General features: G+C 39.2%; 1 protein-coding gene across 2 annotated transcripts in view; it reads right to left on the reverse strand.

Moving 5' to 3' along the window:
* LOC149547789 (exocyst complex component EXO70A1-like) overlaps window positions 1–22,817 on the reverse strand; it is a 150,364-nt gene that overhangs the window by 98,993 nt on the left and 28,554 nt on the right. The window lies entirely within an intron of this gene.

Genomic DNA, 22,817 nt, shown 5'->3' on the forward strand with positions numbered 1-22,817 from the left:
AACAATCTGCTTATTTGAACTGTGAATTTGTTTATGTCTTAAAGACTGAAATAAGGTTTGCACTTAAAACTTGGAAACAATATTGCAATTCCAATGCACTGGGACAGTTCATTTCCAAGCAAATATCATAAAGTTGAATGACTGGCACAGAATAAAATTGCTGTTCAATTATAGAAAATACATAAAGCTTAAGTAGGAAATTTTCTGACCTTAAGAGAGATCAAAGAAAGTCTTCTGATTACCCTTAGGCTCGTGTCCAATTTCTCATGCTAACTGTTGACACTATGCCAGATAAACACAACTACCAATAACTCCCACGAACTGGTCTTGCCTGTCAAATCATCCACTTTGTTCATTTAAATTTTAATCAGAAGCTAAGCTACAACTTTCTACCATGATAAGCTTCCAGCTCCAATGACAAGCAATCTCAGCAACTGGAGGTCAAACTAAAGTCTGAAAAACCTCCACAAACAAGTACCGGAACTGAAACATCACCTCATTTGATTGATCAATTAATAGGATTCTAAATTGTAGATGTTTACTCCAAATCGGAGGGTTGGATGGCCTTGTTGGAATTGCCTATGTGGAGTTACTTACCTAACAGGAAAGTAAGGAAAGAAGGAATCTCATTGCCTGCCCACCATACTCTTTCTTATCCTGTCCAACTAAGCTTGGTGCTCTCAGTTCAATATCAAAGAGGAGCAGCTAAATTTCAACTTCAAACAACCTTATTATTCAACACCCGGTTTTTGAAGGCTTACCCCAGTTTAACTCACAGCATAGCAGCAGGTTCTAAACAAAGAAAGGAATATTTGATTGCCCAGAAAATTCCATTGGGATGGCTAGCACAATGAATGCAACTTGCCAATGGTCATCAGCATGATATCAACCAACTGAAGGAAATTTGGACGCTCAACTAAGGTAGTGAAGGTGACCAAAAATAACCAATTGTTGTAAGGTTATCACACCATCACCCCATTACAGATGGGGACCCCCTCTTTTCTTTAGCAGAAATGGGAGTAGTTGTCTTAGACTCTTAGGTGCTTTTCATTGGCAACATTTTCAAGTTTCCAACTTGAGAAAGTGGGTTTTAGCAATTTTGGTCTGTTGGGAGGTCATGTACATCTAGGGTGAGAGCTTGAGCTAAGTCTGGACTCTGTCAAGAACATCTGAATTGAATCCAACTGATTTTGATGGAATGAGTTAAAGCCTTCAGAAATTTCTTGTTCCAGCTTCAATTTGACCTTAGAAAGCTAGGATAAGTTGGGGGAGGCTAGAATGCTGAAGGTGTGACGAATCCTGAAATTTGGTTGAGTCTGGAATTTTTTGGAAAACTCCAAAATCTAGAAAATGAGTTAAAGCCTTTAGAAATTTCTTGTTACAGCTTCAATTTGACCTTAGAAAGCTAGGATAAGTTGGGGGAGGCTAGAATGCTGAAGGTGTGATGAATCCTGAAATTTGATTGAGTCTGGAATTTTTAGGAAAACCCCAAAATCTAGAATTTGAACTTGAACTCCTATTAAGTTGAAACCTATCTCAAACACCCTGACAGTATTTACACAAATATAACATAAGAAAGGAAATAATAGTAACTTATACTTAAGTGGAAATAAAAGTAACTTATAAGCCTGCTGCAAGTATGGCAGAAATCCTCTGGTTAGAGAATTTTCACCATGGAAATCCTCTCTTCTCAAGATTTCTGCCCTCAAATTTCTCCCAATTCCTGATTTCTGTCTTATTGAAATGGCCACAGTTTGATTGAAATTTCCGCTCCTTCACAATAACTCAAACTTGATCCTAAGTTTGATTGAAGGATGCAAGAGTAGAAAATGGATGAGAAAGGTATCAAGGTGGGCCAAGATAAGTTTTGGGGCTTAAGTGACAAAATGATCTTGTCATTAATCCTCTAATTAGAGGATTCCTGACTCAATTATCCTCCCAAGTCCAAATTTCTTCCATCCTCAAAAGCCTCCAAATCAAGTCTAAGGCATGAATGCTACATTCTAGAATGTGGAGAAAGAAATCGTCAACACAATGTTTAAGTAGAGTATATTTTGTTGAGAGCATTATTAGAGAAGTCAAGTGGGTGGTGGAAATCCTCTGATCAAAGGACTCTCCCCATCAAAATCCTATGATCCTAAGAATTCCACTCCCTTATATTGAGCTTAATCGGATTGAACTAAAACAAATGCACCAAGAGAGATAAGATTTGAGAGATGGTGAAAATCTTCTGATCAGATGATTCCTGCCCTTAAAATCCTATGGAACTGAAATTTCCAAAATTCAAATGATGATTCCTGCCTTTAAAATCCTATGGAACTGAAATTTCCAAAACTCAAATGATGATAAAAAATAAACCAAAATGTCATCGCAAGGAGTTGGGAGGCAAGGATTAAGAGGAAATCCACCAAGATTTGCTAGGAAATATGTCTTCAATGTTGTAATGTAGAAAGCCCAAGTTGTGGAAAATCCTCTAATTAGAGGATTTCCGACCCAAAAAAGCTCCAGAAACTAGAATCCAGACCTCACACTTTACCTCCAAAATGGACCTTCTCAAGCAAAATTTTGTAATTCAAAGACCAAAAGTGATAGGTTAAAAAGCAAGGAGGGAGCCCAAATTTTTAATTTTATTGCCTAAAGTAGCCATGTTGGCCCTCCTTGAGGGATGTTCTTTTGGCCCCAACAATCGCCTATATAACAAAGGACTTGCAAATCATTTCAACACCATTTCAAACCTCTTATTGTCTACTCTGCAAGACAACGAATCCCTCTATTAAGTAGAAGATTATTCATATATTGGCAGCAATTTTGATCCCTAGTAAGGCAGTGACTTTGTCAACAATAGTAGGGCCAGCGATCTGCCTTTGACAGGCAGAGAATTCCTCTATTTTGGACAATGAATCGGACCTTTGAAATACACCTATTGGGGATGTTGAAAATTACAGAATGTGTATCTTGCAATTTTAATCTTCCTACATTTATGTTGGCGGTGTCCTGTAATCAAGGGATACCACATTTCATTATGGTATAATTATAATTATATACTATACTATAATTATTATTATTAATATAATACTTATATTATCAATTTAATATAATATTATTATGATTATATTATTATATATTATAATAATTATAAAATATAGTTAATTAATATATTTATTGTATTTTGAATTTCATATAATATATATAATATAATAATTGTTAATACAATAATTATATTATCACAACATTTAAGTTATCTATGTCGACCTAAAGGAATCTGACCATAGCTCCAATAAAATCAACTCTCCTGCTTAGCTAGGGAGAAAACCTTCTTGATAATTTCTAGTTTTTCTATTACTACTCAAATCAGGTCACATCACATCTGTAAGACCGTGCAGAGATCACGCATACATGCACCATCAACGACAACGACCCTCCGCTCTCTAGCGACGGGTATCGAATTCTCCGCATACAAATAGTTATCCTTCATTTTGAGCTACTTTTCGATGACTACAAACTGCTAGTTTCTTTGAGGTTTCAAAGTCTCTTTTGTATAGTGTTGTTTCTCTTCATTTGCTTCTTTCTATGTTTTTTTCCTTTTTCTCGGACACCGTTTGGTGGTCTTGCTACCTCTTTGGCCTCTATTTGTACTTTCAGTCCATTAGGTATGCTTGTGGTCTCTTGTTGGACATTAGTACTTTATCTTAACTTATCTATTTTATCTGACGCTAATTTTCAACACTTTCTTTTAGCTAGGGAGGCTTTTTATATTTGGTGGAAATATATTGTGGAAATATATTAAATTATACAATATCCACTATAGTGGATGTAGAAATTATCTTATGTTATATTGTCAAATATCACCATATGTGCTATCCACCATAATGAGTTTAAAGGATTAGCTTTATGACATGTTGTCAAATATCACCATATGTGTTATCCACCATAAAGGATCTACAATTACCCACCATTATAGCATGTCGTCAAATATTACCATATGTTGTATCCACTATATAATGGATTAGGGTAACTACTATTATGGCATGTTGTCAGGTATCACCACGTGTTACCCACCATAATAGATTTAAAGAATGACATTTATAGCATGTCATCAAATATCATCCATATCCACCATAAAAATTTACGATATCTACCACTATGGCATGTCATTAGGTATCACCACATGTGTTACCCACCATAATGGATTTAAGATATCTACCACTATGGCACATTGTCAAATATCACTACATGTGTTACTCAACATAATGGATTTGAAATATTTGTCACTATGGCATGTTGCCAAGTATCACCACGTGTTACCCACCCTAATGGATTAAAGATATCTCCCACTATGGCATGTCGTCGGGTATCACCACATGTATTACCCACCATAATGGATTTAAGATATCTACCACTATGGCATGTCGTTAGGTATCACCACACCCACCCTAATGGATTCAAGAAATCTACATAAGTAATGGAAATTACTTTATGAGATATGAACCTTCATTGTGATATTGTCACCTCACATCGAAGATAACAATGTTCAAGTGCCTTATCATTGTGAGATCATCACCTCACAAGGATATTCATATCACATATTTAAGGGGAATCACCATGGATTGTCTCACGTAGTGTTATCATGGTGTCACACACATGACATTAACCATGAACCATATTAGAGGGCAAAATAAGGACTTTCAACTCAAACTTACCTCTCATAGATAAGAACGCATTAAGTAGATATTAGGATTTTGACCTTGTTAAAGGTTGCTTCTGATGGACTTGTCAAACTCCTAAATCTGACATCAACCTTTTGACCTCGTGGGAACAATTCATGTCTTTATTCTTTATTCTACATCAAGCCTTTTTCTTCAATGCTCCTTGATCCAACAAGTATCCATCTATCTAGGAATGTTATGACCTTCATATCTTCATTAAGGCCTTCCAATATATATACATGGGACTCCGTCCCATGAATCATAGTGCTCTAACTAATTGCTAGAGAAAGCATCTCAACATGATCCACTTCCTTTGAATCAATATGATCAAGATCCTTGAATGTCAACTGAAGATCTTTTAGTTGCTCCCTCTGTCATAGAAGCATGCCATATTCACATGATTCCAATCATGGAAAATATCTTGCTCCAAGAGACTCTCAACATATGGCATGTGTTTATTGCAAAAAAGTTACAGTTTACTCCAATGACCAACAAGGAGTTTTCGAAGCCACATCACTTCACAAGTTTTATGATCCTCTAGAAAGGACATAATCTGAAGCTCTCAATTCATGCAATAATGTCTTGAAATTTAACTCTTTGTGTAATGTCCCCTTTTTGGGACATTAGAAATATTAAAGTCTTATTATATATAATGTTAAAATTGACTATGAGAGTGTAGACTCAAATTATTAAAAGGTCAATTTAATGTTATAAAAAGGGCAAAAGGTCAAGCAGAAATAAGACGAAATGCCAGAGGGAAGTTGAAGAGTCTCAAAGGAATAGGGCAAAAGCCAGAGGGGAGTCAAAGAGTCTTAGTTTGTGTATTACAAAGGGAATGAGGCTCATTCCTAGACATGCTTGATTTATTATTTCAGATTTCAGTTCTCACTTGCGAGAGTATCTAGAAAGCTTTAGCTTTTAGCTAGTATGGGGATGTAGCCCCTCGTACCAGAAAATAGTGGATGCAAACCCATTGTCCTCGAAGGTGTCACATCAAGTGCCTCGCATTTTCTTATAGGTTCTTTTATTCTAGTTTTCCAATCTGACTGTAAAGCTGTTTTTAGGATTGGATTCTGAATGTTGGTTATTGTATTGCTGTAGTATAATGCCATAACGTGTTTTTTGAGGAGTTTAATGAGAGTTTGATGATTTCATTATGTTGATTTGTAATGCCTTTCCACATGCTTGACTACTGAATCTTATTTTGAGAAAGTATGGGTTTATATACATTGGTAACTCTTCAGGTTTCTATGTTGTTTCGAGATACATTAACCTATGTTAAGTTCTAAATATATTGTTGGAAAGGAAATTTAGAAAATACCCGGTTTGGGATATTTCAGTGGTATCAAAGTGCTAAAATCCTGCCATCCTTTGAAGGTTGTTTGTTTTGAAACGATTTTTTCAAGTAGTTTATCAAAATTCTCTCATCTTCTTGTCAATGGTGAGATTTCTAGAATAATAGAAGTACAAAAAGTTGTGTTGTGCTTTACCAAACACAAAGACTAAGAAGAATTAAAATAAATCTGGGAAACCGCTTGGGAAAGAAAAGAGGAGCTGGACGTAGCTCCGACCACTCATGAAAGATTGTATCCCAGATTTCAAGTACAGATATTGGAACTCTGTAATGTCACTGTCATAAAATAAATGTATTTAATTAATCTGTGTAATGGGCCGATTGATTTAATTTATCTCAGACCCATTTTATTTTTGTCTTTGTAGTTTGTGTCGCCATCAGCTATCTTTGTACACCCTCGAAATGGTTCCCTGACAAGTATTTAAGCACGACTATAAGTAGTCTCTAGGTATGCTTTGGATTATATTTTCTCTATATTGGGAATCCCTATTGGAATTTAGAAGTGAAAGATCTTCCCTATTTGGCTCGCATGGTTTCGGTGGGATTCATCCCTCACCCTATTTCGTTGGTGCTCGTCTCAATCTGTATCTAGCAATTTGAAGGCTTAATTGTATCTCAGCACCTGTTGGTAAATCTCTTGGCTCTACAATCTGTGTATGAACTGGATCCATTGTGTTGTAAGGTGTATTTCTGTTCAGGTTTCCGACACCAATCTGTATCGTTTTCTTCTCATTTTTCTCTGCTCATTCAAATCCTCACAATTCCCTCCATCCTGTCACCATACGACAATCAGTCATAGGGACTCCAATTTCCCGTACGAACTTCTAATATCATCGTACGACCTTGGAATACCCCCGTACTGTCTCATCAAACATTTTGTAAGGTCTATTTGGTTACACTCTGAATTCACTATCATTCGTATGGGTCTTCTCTCACCATACAGACTCCAAAACATCTATATAGCAGCCCAGTTCCTTCCACCGTATGGGCTGTCAATTCCACCCACTGTACGCCATCCAACTTTCTTTTCATCTGGCTCATTCTCCTCTTCGTACACTGGTCTTAGCCACCATATGGCTCTGTTTCTCCTATTCAATAGCAGTCCGTACATGTTCTAAGCCTGTGCAAATTGGATTCTCCTATAACTCATTGGTCAGGACATTATAGTGGTATCAGAGCCTTTGATCTTGCCTGCCTGTAGAAGTGAATGCAAGTTTATACTCAAAGGAGAAGACGGAATAACCCTATTGATATAATGGCAGATCATCAGGATCCTATGGCAGAACTCATGGATCTTTTAAGAGAGCTGAACAGAAATCAAAGGAAAATCAACGAAACCCAAAGGCTTATGCAGGGAACTCTACAAAAACTGGCTGAGGAAAACACAACAGGAGGACAAAATGGGCATAGCGACGATTCTATTTCGAGAAGGACAAACTTTCAACCCTCTCGCTCTTGACCCTCGATACCCATCTTCCTTCCAAGGACGGAGGCACCACAGAAAGGAAGAGAGTCCACTTTTGAGGAAATGTAAGAAAAACTTCGGGAAGATTGGCAGAATGCAAATATGGAAGGTGATATATCTTAAAGAGACTATGTTGATCTAAGAATGAGATATTCTAGTGGAGGAAATCATAGTTATTTTAATGATGATCTCAAGAGAAAGATCGAAAAGGTAAATTTATCACCATTTGATAGATCTGGAGTCATTACCACACAATCGTGGGTCCTAAAGGCAGATACCTATTTCCAACTCAATCCAATGCCCAAAGAGGAAGCAATCAAGTTCGCAGCACTTCATCTGGAAGAAGTGGCACACGAGTGGTGGCATCATGGACTGGTCACTCTCGGACACAACCAAGTGACCTCTTATATCGAGTTCACTAAGAGACTCATTGATCTTTTCGACGGGAAGGATCCTAAGCTAAACTTCAAAGATCTGGCTCAGCTAAAGCAAACGGGCATAGTAGACAACTACGTCACTGAGTTCCAAAGGTTGTTAGTCTTAGTCACAGACATCTCTAAAAGACGTCGGATTGTGTTATTCATGGATGGGCTGAGAGAGCCTTTGAGAGGCTGGATCAAAGGGTTCAACCCGTGTACACTCAACGAAGCTATTAAGAATGTACATGACATGGCCACATCTTCCTCCAAAACTCAAGCAGTTACACCAACACCATCCCCACAAGAAGACAAAGAAAAGGAGCCAATTCAAAAAAAACCTCAGTCTAATGAAGATTCTCGGCAAGAGCTCAGGAGGAAAAATCTCTGTTTCACATGCAAAGAACCATGGGGTCTTGGTCATCGCTGCCTCGGGAAGGGAAAGATTCACTACATTGAGGTGATGCCTGATGATGATGAAGAACAAACACTTGCAGCGAATGACGAAGAAATTACCCAGCAGGAGAGAATAAATGCTCTGATACAAAAAAGGGGTTCCATTGCTACCCTCACTACACCAACTAGAGGTGGTATCTTCAGAGTTTGTAGCACATTTTACGAAAAATGAGTCCCAATCATGATTGATAGTGGTGCCACACTCAATTTCATCAATTCATCTTTGGTCACTAGTAAGGGCCTGCGCGCAGTTGAGCATGGAGGACTTGAGGTTAAGGTTGTAGGAGGAACCTTGTTACCTTGCACTCATGTGATTCCACGGCTACAAATTTCCATGGGAAACTATACCCTCGCAGATGATTTCTTTGTCATAGATTTGGTTGATACTAATATCATTTTGGGTATCCAGTGGTTGGAAACTCTTGACCAGTACACTCAAAGTTTCAAAAGGATGGACTTTTCATTTGAGACGGATGGCAAGGTGTTGCTAAGAGGAATGTCAAACAAAGGATCGAGGGAAGTCACAATCAAGAAGATGGAGGCAATTTTTAAACAGGATTTGGCCCCAGATGATGCAAGTAAAACCCAGATAGTCAACACCTCTCCGCATCCCATGGATAAATAGTGAGCCCATCTATTGGCCGAGTATTCCAAGAACACTTTTGCATGTGAGGTGATGGATGGTTGTGTATGCAATGAAAGATACAAAGTTATTGATGATATCATTTACTTCGATGGGAAGATCTACTTAGTACCTGACTCAGAATTGAAGGAGTTGATTACGGAAGGTTTAGAACCGAGTTTGCATTTGCCCAAGGACAAGCAAATTTTGGGACGAGAGGACTGTAATGTCCTCATCATAAAATAAATGTATTTAATTAATCTGTGTAATGGGCCGATTGATTTAATTTATCTCAGACCCACTTTATTTTTGTCTTCGTAGTTTGTGTCGCCATTGACTATCTTTGTACACCCTCAGAATGGTTTCCCAACGGGTATTTAAGCACGGTTGTAGGTAGTCTCTAGGTATGCTTTGGATTATATTTTCTTTGTACTGCGAATTCCTGTTGGAGTTCGGAATTGTTCGCCATTTCGAAAGTGAAAGATCTTCCCTATTTGGCTTGCATGGTTTCAGTGGGATTCATCCCTCACCCTATTCTATTGGTGTTCATCTCAATCTGTATCTGGCAATTTGAAGGCTTAATTGTATCTCAACACCTATTGGTAAATCTCTTGGCTCTACAATCTATGTATGAACTGGATCCATTATGTTGTAAGGCGTATTTCTATTCAGGTTTCTGGCACCAATCTATATGGTTTTCTTCTCATTTTTCTCTGCTCATTCAAATCCTCACAATCCCCTCCATCCTGTCACTATATGGCAATCAGCCGTAGGGACTCCAATTTCCCATACAGACTTCTAATATCACCATACGGCCTTGGAATACCACCGTACTGTCTCATCAAACATTCTGTACAGTCTATTTGGTTACACTTTTCTTTCACTATCATCCGTACGGGTCTTCTCTCACCGTACAGACTCCAAACATTCGTACGGTAGCCCAGCTCCTTCCACCATACGGGCTGTCAATTCCGCCCACCGTACGCCATCCAACTTTCTTTCTGTACGGCTCATTCTCCTCTCCGTACACCAGTCTTAGCCATCGTATGGCTCTATTTCTCCTATTCAATAGTAGTCCATACACGTTCTAAGCCTGTGTAAATTGGATTCTCCTATAACTCATTGGTCGGGACATTACAAACTCAAAATCACAGTAAAACTCAGCTCTATACAGTAAGTACCATACATCGCATAACTTAGAGGATGATTGTTGTTGAAATTATAGAGACCACAAATTTATAGTTTTCAAACACACGTTGAAATAGAGTGACGGTAGCATACATTCATATGCATTGGGAGTATTCAGGGATCACGTGATTGCTAGTATACTATAGGAGATAGCAAAGATTTTTAAAATACAGTAAGGTGGGTGACAAGATTCACGGCAGCCACATTGAGGATAGTGGGAGATAAACAACAACAAAGGTAACTGGCAAGGTGGTGGCAGGAGCAATGGAAGTTGGAACTCGCAGCAGGTCTGGTCATTCACACAAACGTAGTCACATCCAATCACGGCAGAAATAGTAGGTTGAGGATAAACTTTCAAGGCAGACATTGATTGTTGCAAACCTCTATTGCATCTATAGGAGCTCAGGACATGAGCAATCGCAAGAGATAGAAGGGGCTCCAAACTCACTTGCACAGCAGTCATATTCCACTTCACGACATACACAGAGGGAAGTCAGTTAAAGAGAGGCCCATGTTGAAGCGGGAGTCACAATTCTATGACAAGCATGATAGCTGAAGGATGAGGTTCATCCATGGGAGGCCAAACAATACAAGAGGAAGACACATACGACAATGATATGTTAAATTGTTGACATCCAACTTTAGAATGGTGTTAGAATCCTAAAGGTAGAAATTGCTGAATTCTTTTTTATAACCGTTCCTACTTTTAATGTTTTGAAGGAATTAATAATTGTTGTTGACTGTGTGGGTGTTGCGACTCTTCATTTTAATATATCGTGAACAGCAAATTTGGTCTAGTGATATGGGGAAGGAGTGGTTACACATATGAAAGTAATGGTTTAGCATTACCTGCACCAATAACGAATATCTTGGAAGTAACAGCACCTACACAGAAGCCTTACAAAGAATGTGTGAGGGGAGCACATAGAAAGGGAAACATTAACAGTATAACTAATACATTTACAGTTTAGGATGAGACAAGTGATCTATAGTTCAGTATGAGACAAGTGCATGTGCTGGCACGTTATGTTCGTTGTTTTCTTGCCATCTATGGTTATTTCCCTTCCTAAAGTTGCTGAAATACACTAATTTCAACCCATTCAGAGTCATGTGTAACTATCGTCAGTTCCTTGTCATGAATAGGCATTGTTCTGTATTGTTGGCGGTATTCACTTGTACGGAACTTGGTTAATCTGAGGTGTTCGGGCTTACAAGAAGTGGTATGGTTTCTTGCAAGGTGGGTGAGAACATATATGGTGCCACATGACGTTGGTAGGGGATTGACTTCAACGCTTAAGAGGATGGCAAAAAGAAACATAAAAAATCTCCTAGAAGGAAAGCATTTTCGTGTGTTATAAGTGATTGAAAATATCAATGACAAAAGATGGAACGAAGCATAATAACAGTGTCACCCATGCTGGAAATGGAAGCGCCAATAAGATGAACACTTGTTGTTGCCAAGCCTAGACAGTTACACTAGAATATATTTGAAAGGAAAGTAACAGGAGAAGCCATTGTCGTGAGAAACAAATCCGCTTGAAGTATCAGAAGTGTCGTGAGAAGCGACTCTTGCACAAGAAGGGAGTATTGTGAAGGCAATGAAATAGCATTGAAAGAATAGATTTTGTTTCATTTCCATTGATTGTACGCGGTCAAGCCCATGCTATTGTTTTCACCTATAGTCAATACAGAGACAACACTAGCATTGGTTGGTAGAGAGTTAGGAGGTCTAAAGTATTACTTCTCTTACATAGTCATTAGTGTGGCAACATCTATTATTTCCAGGATCCTGCGGATCACTTGAAGTTTTCCTTACCATGAGATCTTAGGGACTCTCCTATCATGGTCTCCAACGACAATTCTAACCTCACAAAGGGCTTTTGACAAGGTTACAGATCAAGATCACCATTACCAGTTAAGAGAGAAACACTGTATGATGATGTTTTTCATTTTAGAGCACAACAACTAGCACAACTAGCTAATCAGCCCAATTTTGTAGACACCTTTCGGAATTTTGGGGATAAAGCTAAATACCGCTCTATTTGGGCATCTGATCAAAATGGATCTTCATCAGATGGGCCAAGAGATAATCTTGCAACACTTTATTGACCTCCTTTTGGATTAATGTTTCAAGGCAGTTTTGAGTAGGCAAAAATTGAAGTTGTTGGACAAGGGAGATGGCTGATAGCAACTGTGCAATCAACAAAAGAACTCAACTCTTATATGCTCAATAGGGACACTGGAGCTAATAAAGCTGTGAGGGAGACCATTAGTACAAGCTTTATTTTCTAACTGATATATGATGATACCCGAAGAGGGAAGAAAGGTGTTCCCTACTATCATTTGACAAAAATGCTACATCAGCATTGTTAAAGATCTTTGCACATCAATTTTCTACAATTTTTAAGAGCATCCATCTTGATAATTTGGAAAATTTAGGGTGGATAAAATCAGGAAAGGTACTATGAAGCTACAAGAACAGTTAGCCACAAACCTTGAATCTGATATAGGAGCAAAAATACTCAAAATTTATAGAGTACAAAAAGCTTCCTATACGAGTTTAGAATGACTTACCTTTTAGCAATTACATGGATTTTCATCCAAAGTAGTGAAATAAGACTGATATGGCAAAAAGGAAGTATTTGGAATTGGTTCATGATCTCCTTACAAAGGACCAGTGCAAAAATGTGTATGAAGAATTTTCAATAGACCAAATCATCTAGTAGAGGGTCTTGAAAAAGAAGAGCAATCAACTACTATTGATTTGCAACCAGAAGATGTTACACAAGGTGCAAGTTTCTACGTTGATGATTTGATGGTTAGCTTTAACAAGCAAGTAGATGAGATCGGTTGTACATGAGGTAATAGCAGGTTAGGATCCTTGTATGATGAGCCTTTATATACAAATGATAACATGGCAACACTTTGGCCCTTGCACAAAAATCAAGAGAATGGGGGAAAGAAGGCCTATGATTTTGAGAGGTGTGATGAACCATATAATTCCGATGCCCATGACATGAATTTAGAGGAACAATCTAAGATGACACTGCAAGACGATAAACCACTTCAACAAGACAATAATGAAATGCACACCTTAAAGAATTAGCTAAAAGTTAGTGAAGACATGGTCATGGCGTCTTTGGTACATTATGACAGCACTCACAAGATGGTAAAGGATCTCTATAGGAAGGCTCAAAAGGGAGTGGAAGGAGATTGGCTTGTTGCTGATTTGCAAGTGATCAAAACAACTCTTGAAAATATGAAATCAGAATATTTATATTTGTTGTTCGACAGGGGTTATATTCTTAAGGTTGTTGAAATGCATATTAATCAACCAAATAAAGGAAGGAACGAGATTATGGAGATCAAAAGAGAGCTTAAGTATACTCATGAGGCATTGGATGATGCTTGGATTTCTCTTCAGGAAGCAAAAAATCAGATTAGGATCATGAATCACTCTCGAGAACATGAGGGTAAAGTGAGGCAGGATTTTTTCCAAAAAGAAGTTAATGAACTTGATAGCATTCAGCAAGCGTATGACTTGGATAGCTGCCCCAAGCGATCAATTGCCAAAACTTCAAATCACATTCAGCTTGTAGACAACCCTTTGTTTGAAGTAGATGCTGATTGGACTTCCGATAATCCTTTTTTTGTGATAAACGAGGAAACTCATTTTGATTGCCATGAAGAGGATGATTTTGATTTCAGAATATTGGATCCTGGTAGTGAATCTTGGTCATGGGATGGTAATGGTGAATTAACTTGTAATGACCCTCTCTATAAAGGCCACTGAAACCCTCAAACTGAACTTAGGAATTTTGTCAAACACTTGGCGTGTAATGAATAATAACAGTAACAATATTCAGAATATGGCAATTTCAGATTTGATACTTTCAGAATATAATCGCAAAATTACAATATATATAAAGCCTTTGAACGATATTTCAATTACAATGCAATAAATTCTGAAATTGTTTTATTACCAATTCTGGACTGATTATTACAATGACTGTATGACAGCAAATTTACCCAAAAATTGACATATATTTCAGAATGCAAGAACCTGGTTTGAAGAACTATGGAAGAACACCACGTTCTGATGCAAATCGTTGATGAAAACCTCCAACCGCACCCCCAAACTGTCCTTAATTTGCAGCTGCTGCCCAAACTAGCAAGGCCGTACCAGGCCGTACCTGTACGGCTGCTAGATAAAAATAATACCAGGGTTTTGGGACCCCCAAATGCAAGGAAAATGGGCACCTAGGGTTAGGTAGTAACCCTGTAAAACCATAAAAAATAACTCCAAGGGGTTGAGGAGATATGAGCAATTATGTGGTTCCGAACCCTGCTTTGCCAATTCTGAAAAATGCACCTATTCTATCTTCAAACTCTTGTCAAATGCTTCTCCAATGATAGGGCAAATCTGAAATCCTTATTCCAACCAAACAAACCCTAACAACGAATTCTCAATAAGCTCCAATGAGATGGCTGAATACCAACTCCAATTATGCAACAATTCAGGTGATATTTCACACCCTCAAAGTCGCCAATCCAAGGGAGTGATTCGTTCCCAAAGATCGAATAATAATTTGCAGATCCAAAGTCCACAAATGTCTTCACAATGAAGAAGTAGAAGAGTTCTCAAATCCAAGCATGTCCAAATGAGAGGCCCAGCCCTCTATTTATTCACTTTTCTAAGAAGTTGCTAGAACTTCTAGAAACATCCTTTATAAATTCTCATTATAATGCACTTTTTATAATAAAGTAATTTTATAAAATAAAAAGTGCAACTCAACTTAAAATTATAACATGTAGGCCCCAATATCACATAATGATAAAATATAACCTCTTAACACTTCTTCAAGAGCAAGATATGACCATCTAATCCGCAGAATTGACTCTCTTTCCACACCATTTGCCTACGAGAGTCTGGAATAGGCAAATCCATGATCAATGCCACGTCGAACTAAAGAGGGGACATTACAGTCCGCCCCTCCTGAAATTGCTTGGCCTCAAGCAATTTCAACGCCGGGTGCTGCAAAATAGCCTCCCCTTCCCAAGTAGCATCCTCAACAGGTAAATCTTTCCACTTAACCAAGTATTCTCTGATCACCCTTCTACGAAGCTGCTTTTCTCTGCTCTCCAGGATGGATTCTGGTACTAAAATCAATTTTCCCTCATCGTCTAAAGGAGGTAATACTGCAGAAGGCACCACATTCTAACCCAACGCCTTCTTGAGGCGTGACACATGAAACACATTGTGCACTCTGCTGTCTGCGGGAAGCTCCAACTCATAAGCCACTTCACCAACTCGCCTGATAATCCTGAATGGTCCATAATAGCGTGGCTTAAGTTTCTCTGCACCACTCTTCTTAAGAGTAGATTGCCTGTATGGCTGCAACATGAGGTAAACCATATCATCTACCTCAAAACTACGCTCAGTTCTCTTCTGGTCTGCATACTGCTTCTGCTGGTTCTGAGCTCTTGCAATATTGTCTTTGAGGGTAGCAACTATATCCTTACTCTCCTGTAATAATTCACCTGCACTGGGTACCCGGCTGTCGCTCAACAACAAATCCAAGAAACTAGGTGCTTCATAACCGTAAAATGCCATGAAGGGTTTCATCTGTATAGTCATATGATATGTAGTATTGTAACAATACTCGCAGAGATATATCCATCTGACCCAAGCTCGCTGCTGAGCTGCCACATAATTCCTTAAATACCCTTCCACCCATTTGTTCACAATTTCTGTCTAACCATCAGTTTGTGGGTGATAGCTAGTGCTGGGTGTAAGCTCTGTGCCACATAACCGGAATACCTCCTGCCAAAAGTGACTCATGAAACGGCTATCCCTATCACTCACAATGTTCTGAGGCAAGCCGTGCAATCTGAAAACCTCCCGAAAGAAAACCTCTGCCACCTGAGTTGCTGAGTGTGTAGTGGTGATAGGAAAGAAATGAGCATATTTCGTTAATCTATCTACCACCACATAAATACAATCTCATCCTTGTACCTTGGGCAAACCTGTGATAAAGTCCATGGAGATGCACTCCCACTTCCTGTCGGGAATCGGAAGTGGCTGTAGGAGCCCTGCCGGATAGCTGTGTTCTTGTTTGTTTTGCTGGCAAACAAGACACTCTCGAACATACTGCAAAACATCAGCTTTCAGCCCCTTCCAAGTGAACCGCTCTCGAACTGACTTGTAAGTCTTGAAGTACCCGGGATGGCCTGCTGTCGGTGAGTCGTGAAGTGCTCTCATAATCAGTTGCTTAACCTTCGATCCTGGGACTAGGTAAATCCTGTTCTTGTAAATGATCAAATCATCTACAAGTGTGTATCTGGTATCAATCACTGTTTCCTCTACTATATCGGAGGCCCATGTATCCCTGGCATACTCTGCTATAATCAAGTGTCGCCAATCCTCTGATATCTGAACCATAAGAGTGAGGTGTGGCCTTCGAGATAGAGCATCTGCAACAACATTTTGAGTTCCCTTGACATACGAGATGTCAAAATCATATGCCTGCAACTTACTTAGCCACTTTTGTTGGCGATCATTCAGGTCCTGCTGTCCCAAGAAATGCCTCAGACTGTTATGATCAGTTTTAATACAAAACTTGCTACCCACAAGATATTGTCTGAATTTGGCCAAAGCATGCATGATGGCCAACATCTCCTTATCATATATACTGAATGAACGCTCAGGGCCTCTGAGCTTCCTGCTCTCATAAGCTATGGGGTGCTTATTCTGCATAAGTACAGCACCCACTCCCTCTCCAGATGCATCACATTGAAGCTCAAATGGCTTCGTGAAATCAGGCAATGCTAGAACTGGGCACATAGTCATTATCTCCTTAAATCTCATAAAACAGTCCTGTGCCTTCTGAGTCCACACAAATTCCCCTTTTTTCAGTAAATCTGTCATGGGAGCTGCATGTCGTGAGTAGCTACTGACAAACCTGCGATAAAAACCACATAAACCAAGGAACCCCCTCAACTGTGTAAGGTTCTCTGGTGGAGGCCAATCAACAATAGCGCGAATCTTTTCAGGATCCATCCGCACTCCCTCTGCACTAATGATGTGTCCTAAATATAACAGCTCGGTCATCCCTAAGTCACATTTGGACTCCTTTGCATACAAGGACTCCTTCTGTAAAATGCTCAACACCGTCTCCAAATGCTCTAGATGCTCCTGCCATGATCGGCTATAGATCAAAATGTCATCAAAAAACACCAGCACGAATTTCCTCAACTGATGGTGGAAAACTCTGTTCATAGTGGACTGGAAAGTGGCAGGTGCATTGGTCAGGCCGAAAGGCATGACTACAAACTCAAAGTGCCCACAATGACATCTGAAAGCAGTTTTCTCAATATCCTGTTCACGGACTCTGATCTGGTGATATCCTGATCTCAAATCAATTTTCGTGAAATAACAAGCCCCATGCAATTCATCTATCAACTCATCAATGCGAGGAATAGGATACCTGTTCTTAATGGTTCTCTTATTTAATGCCCTGTAATCAATACACATCCGAAGCGTTCCATCCTTCTTTTTTACCAAAACAACAGAAGATGCAAAAAGTGACTTACTGGGTCGGATGTGCCCCATCGCTAGCAACTCCTCAATGGTCCTTTCGATCTCATCCTTGAGTCGCTTTGGATGTCGATATGGTGTGATCATGATAGGTTTAGCACCTTCCTCCAGCTCAATAATATGCTCAATGCCTCTGTCCGGTGGCCTGCCTGATGGAATCTCACTGAATACCTTTTCGTACTTAATCCTCAACTTCTGAATATCAGGATGATATTCCGCCTTATGTTGCTCCTCCTGTGTAGGTATCAAAGTACAAACTGCTGCCCACTCTATATCATTATGCCTAGTTAATCTCTCCAGCCGTCTAAATGAGATAGTCCTGATGTCTCCATTACGGATAGCCTTTAGCACATGAGTTCTACCATTCATTTCGAATTGTATCTCCATATCCTCTAATCTCAGGGTAACCACCTTCAATGAATGTAGCCACTGCATTCCAAGTACTATGTCCATGTCACCCATGTTAACCACATGATAGTCCGCCTTAAACTCATAGTTGTTCAAGCGCAAAGGTAAGTCTCGTACCATCCTGTCACAACGAAGAGTGTATCCATCAGCTACCTTGACTCTTAGTCCCTCGAACTCCTCAGTAATGAGTCCACGCTTCTCTACGAATCGTGCATCAATGAAATTATGCGTGGCACCTGTGTCCAACAATGTAATAACCTTCTGTCCAGCCAAGACCCCTCGAAGTCTAAAAGATCCCTCTCTCTGGATACTAGACAGTCGTGCTTCCTGTAAATGTAGCTCTGTTTCCTGCTTTTACCCTGCACTGTCTATCTCCTGCTCTCCCTCTGCTTCATCAGGATCCTCATCATGATGTTCTGAACCATCTGAATCTGAGCCTTCGTAATAAGCCCACATTGCCCGGTTGGCCTTCCCTTTTGGCCTCATAGGACAGTCATGGCCACAGTCATACGGGCCTTTGCAATAAAAGCATAGCTTCTTCCTTCGCAAGTCATTAAGTGTCTCCTTGTCCAGCCTCTTACTTTCTTCCTTAGGTAGCTGTGCCTCTCTATGAAAGGGTTTCCTGTCCTTATCTTTTCCTGAAGGGAAACTCTTTGCCTGAAATTTATTTTTAGAAGCTGAAGAGGAATCCATGTCACGAGCTTTCTTAATGGCTTCCTGCAAAGTGGGAGGGTTGAGAGCTTTAATCCACCCTCTCAACGGATCAACTAACCCATCCATAAATAAAACCAATAGCCTTCGTTCAGATACATCTGTTACTAACACTGCAAGTTTCTGAAACTCTGAAATGTATGTTTCCAATGATCCCCACTGTTTAAGCTGGGCTAATTCCTTGAAATGGAGTTCTGGATCTTTCTTATCAAAACGTTCAATTAGTCTCTCCGTAAACTCCACATACGAAGTAATGTGTGCATGACCCATAGTGACCATACCATGATGCCACCACTCGTGTGCTAACCCATCCAAGTGAATTGCTGCATACTTAATAGCTTCTTCCTCGGACATAGGGTTCAATTGAAAGTATGTGTCAAGCTTTTGAACCCAAGCTCTTGCTGTAGACTTCCCCGAGCCATCATAATATGGTAACTGTAGTTTTCCTACTTTCTTTCGTAGCTCATAGCTCTAAGTCTTGTCTTGTCCACGGGGCATATGCTTCATCCGCACATCCATATACTCTCTAAAGGTGATTGCAGCTGTAAAATCTGGACGTCCTGCTTCCCAATCTCTCCTCAGCTGATCCTGTATGTCAGTGATCTGGGGTTCTGGTACCAGCTGCTCTAGAGCTCTAGGAAGGAACGTAGGAATCATAGGCCTCGAACTCACTGTCCTAGCTTGCTGGGGGGCATGACCGAGATTGTTCCCAATTTGTTCGCCTCCATTATGTATCTCATCCTGATTATTCCCATTCTGATTGTGACCATTCTGATTATTTCCTCCTCCCATGTTAGCGTTCAACCCCATTTGTCGAGCCATCATCTGCATCATAAGCTCCATTCTCTGGTTCTGTTCCTGTGCTCTCTGTTCTGCTAATCGCTGTCCCTGTGCCAAAGTGTCTAATAACTGTAAAAATCTTTCCTCTCGCTGATCTGGACCAAGATTCCCACCTCTATCCATATTGTAGTCGTAGTCTTGATCAAAAAATACCTCCCCTGTGTCTGTATGACTGGATTCTATGTCCACCTGGATAGATGAGCTAGACTGTTCGCTCTGCAGGCCTGAAATCCTATCTTGTCTTGCTCTGGTATTGCGGAAATTATAAGGCCTCTGTCGCATGTTCTGATTTTAGTGTTTTGACATTTCGTCAAACACTTCCCCAGCTGTTCCAAATTCCCTACAGGATGGCAGGACTTTGGCTCTGATACCACTGTAATGACCCTCTCTATAAAGGCCACTGAAACCCTCAAACTGAACTTAGGAATTTTGTCAAACACTTGGCGTGTAATGAATAATAACAGTAACAATATTCAGAATATGGCAATTTCAGATTTGATACTTTCAGAATATAATCGCAAAATTACAATATATATAAAGCCTTTGAACGATATTTCAATTACAATGCAATAAATTCTGAAATTGTTTTATTACCAATTCTGGACTGATTATTACAATGACTGTATGACAGCAAATTTACCCAAAAATTGACATATATTTCAGAATGCAAGAACCTGGTTTGAAGAACTATGGAAGAACACCACGTTTTGATGCAAATCGTTGATGAAGACCTCCAACCGCACCCCCAAACTGTCCTTAATTTGCAGCTGCTGCCCAAACTAGCAGGGCCGTACCAGGCCGTACCTGTACGGCTGCTAGATAAAAATAATACCAGGGTTTTGAGACCCCCAAATGCAAGGAAAATGGGCACCTAGGGTTAGGTAGTAACCCTGTAAAACCATAAAAAATAACTCCAAGGGGTTGAGGAGATATGAGCAATTATGTGGTTCCGAACCATGCTTTGCCAATTCTGAAAAATGCACCTATTCTATCTTCAAACTCTTGTCAAATGCTTCTCCAATGATAGGGCAAATCTGAAATCCTTATTCCAACCAAACAAACCCTAACAACGAATTCTCAATAAGCTCCAATGAGATGGCTGAATACCAACTCCAATTATGCAACAATTCAGGTGATATTTCACACCCTCAAAGTCGCCAATCCAAGGGAGTGATTCGTTCCCAAAGATCGAATAATAATTTGCAGATCCAAAGTCCACAAATGTCTTCACAATGAAGAAGTAGAAGAGTTCTCAAATCCAAGCATGTCCAAATGAGAGGCCCAGCCCTCTATTTATTCACTTTTCTAAGAAGTTGCTAGAACTTCTAGAAACATCCTTTATAAATTCTCATTATAATGCACTTTTTATAATAAAGTAATTTTATAAAATAAAAAGTGCAACTCAACTTAAAATTATAACATGTAGGCCCCAATATCACATAATGATAAAATATAACCTCTTAACACTTCTTCAAGAGCAAGATATGACCATCTGATCCGCAGAATTGACTCTCTTTCCACACCATTTGCCTACGAGAGTCTGGAATAGGCAAATCCATGATCAATGCCATGTCGAACTAAAGAGGGGACATTACATAACTATTGTTGCTTGTTATTGGATCACTCCAAAATATGGTTCCCAATTTCAACCCATATAGGAGTTGGATGGATTTCCTACATCAGCCTTTGATTAGATCTTGGTGGAGTATGGATAAGAGTTATGTTTCAATCATAGCGAATGGCTTTACAACTTCATACTTACTCATAGCACCTATGTACTTGGAGGTTCTCCAGACTCATGACAACAGTATGGGTTTTGATGTGCCCATGGTGTTAGTTTCAACTTTTGAGCAGCTCATTTCTTACATCATCTATTTAGATCGGGTCGTCACCCTCTACTGGGTTAAACAGATTCTCTTGATACATTTCTACCTTATCATATTAGTTGGTCATGACAAAAAGGTTTGGGATCTAGGTGTTGACAGTATGTATCTATGGCTTGTTGAGGATTTTGTTGTAGTTCTACTCAGTTTGAGGCTGGATGTGATGGTGATCAAAGTTGTATAATTTACAGGTGTTGCATTATTTCATAGATTTATATGGGATCCAGGGATCCAATTGATGGATGGATTGTAGAGTGACACCATGCTTCGTAGTATGGCCGGATTAGTTTTCAGATTGGGCTGCAGAGCTACTTGCAGATTCGTATGGGATCCTAGTACTAATTGTTTGAGGACAACCAATTTCAAGGAGGGGAGATTTGTAATGTCCCCTTCTTGGGACATTAGAAAAGTTAAAGACATTATATATAATATTAAAATTGGCTTAGAGAGCGTGGACTCAAAATATAAAAGGTCAATTTAATATTATAAAGAGGGCTAAAAGGGACAAGGAGGGATAAGACAAAAAGCCACGAGGGGAGCCAAAGAGTAACAACTGTGAGGATAAAAGGAGAAGAGACTCTTTCATTTGGCATGCTTAGTTTATGATTCAGATTTTAGTTTCTCTCTTGCAAGAGTTAGTCAGAAAGCTTCATCTTTCAGCCAATGTGACATGAGGACGCAAACCCATTGTTCATGGAGAAGTCACTTCAAGTGTCTCGTATGCACTTACAGGTTCTTCTCTTTGTGTTCCAATCTGACTGTAAAACTGTGTTTAAGATTGGATTTTGAATGTTAGTTATTGTTTTGCTATTGTATAATGCAATAACATATTTTAGGGAGTTTTATGAGTTACTGGGTTTTTATACTGTTGATTTGTAATGCATTTTCATATGCTTGAATCCTGAATATTATTTTGAGACAAGAATGAGTTAACATCTATTGGAGTATCTACTGGTTTCTATTGTTGTTTCTTAATACATCTGCCTATGCTTAAGTTCTGAATACATTTTTGAGGAAGCAAATCGGGTCAATATCCTTTTGGGATATTTCATATAGTTGCTTCAAAAAAAGAAGGTTTAGAGCCAGTTAATATTAAACATTAATGCAACATAACTATCAAATTTTTGAGGTCTTTTAATTTCTTAAAACGTTCCTTGAGGGGCTGAATAGT

This window comes from Cupressus sempervirens, chromosome 7 (assembly GCF_028749045.1).
Source record: "Cupressus sempervirens isolate cs-2001-9-10 chromosome 7, ASM2874904v1, whole genome shotgun sequence".
NCBI lineage: Eukaryota > Viridiplantae > Streptophyta > Pinopsida > Cupressales > Cupressaceae > Cupressus > Cupressus sempervirens.